The sequence below is a fragment of the Octopus bimaculoides genome, chromosome 2 (genome assembly GCF_001194135.2).
Source record: "Octopus bimaculoides isolate UCB-OBI-ISO-001 chromosome 2, ASM119413v2, whole genome shotgun sequence".
Lineage (NCBI taxonomy): Eukaryota > Metazoa > Mollusca > Cephalopoda > Octopoda > Octopodidae > Octopus > Octopus bimaculoides.
In genome coordinates, this window is record NC_068982.1 from 17,444,594 (window position 1) to 17,445,825 (window position 1,232).

The 1,232-nt window shown below is 35.9% G+C and overlaps 1 protein-coding gene across 2 annotated transcripts in view; it reads right to left on the reverse strand.

Moving 5' to 3' along the window:
- LOC106867785 (spondin-1) overlaps positions 1 to 1,232 on the reverse strand; it is a 57,869-nt gene that overhangs the window by 12,895 nt on the left and 43,742 nt on the right. The gene's annotated exons all lie outside the window — the stretch shown is intronic.

A 1,232-nucleotide genomic window follows, 5' to 3' on the forward strand; every position in this document is an offset into this window, starting at 1 on the left:
ATAATAAATTACGCTGTGCGTATCTGTGTGTAACAATTTTAGAGTTCGGATTCTAGAGTTAGGGTTAGTTTTAGGGTTAGGGTTACGGTTACGGTTAACAGTCTAGTTAGGGTTAGGGTTAGGGTTAGTGGATTAATACGATATACACCGTTACAGCGCTAACTGTTTTCAACTGAATAGACGTCAGTGATTAGTAGAAATTATCGAAATAAGACAATTTTTTACATGAAATAAATTCGAATACAAAAATATTTTTCTGTTCTATAACACAACATAGATAAGTATACAAAGTTTGAAAGTCTTTCCGTACCAAAAACACTACATAAAACATAAATGAAAACTGGCGCCCCCGTTTTAAAATAGATCCATAAGCTGTAATCTTGTTCCGTTGGTCACAGCATGTGTTTGAGTGTTACGTGTTCAACAATCTAAACTATGGAAAGAAATCGAGGACGTAATCGAAATCTTTAACATAAATGAAACACTGTATTTGATGTGGCTCTTTTTGCTCTGAGTTCAAATACCGCCAACATTAGCTTTGCCTTTCATCCGTCTAGCGGTGGACGATAAAACTGAGTTTTCCTCTTCCTAAGTTACTTGCCTTAGCTATAAATTAGAAACTTATTATTATACGAGCTAATGCCATTTAAGAGCGAATTACAACTACGATTAAATTTTCTTTCAGCGCTTACCTTAGTTCAATACTACTACTACTACTACTGCTACTGCTGCTGCTGCTGCTGCTGCTCTTATGCTTATCGATCGTAAGTTAAAATCATCTTACGTTAATTAATTTGTTACGGTTTATGTAACAAAAGTCAATTTATGGCTTAGCAAACGTAAAGTGAGTGTCTCTTGTTTTAAAATGAACCTCTTGTCCACGTTATCAATTAGATTATACATCAATTAGATATATACACATTTATACATACAATGTATACATGCAAGTACGCACATACACACACATGCACGCACACATACGCAAACGTGATAAGTAGTATAAGTAGTAGTAATTTTTCTTGAATTACCTGTTGTGGGTGTGTGGTAACTCTGCTTCATGACTAAATGGTTTCAAGTTCAGTCCCAATGCATGCCATATTGGGCAAGTGTCTTCTTCTATAGCCTCGGACCAACCAAAGCTTTGTGGGTGGATTTGGTAGACAGAAACTGAAAGAAGCCCGTCGGTCGTGTCTGTGTATGTGTGTGTGAATGTGGGTGTATATATATATATA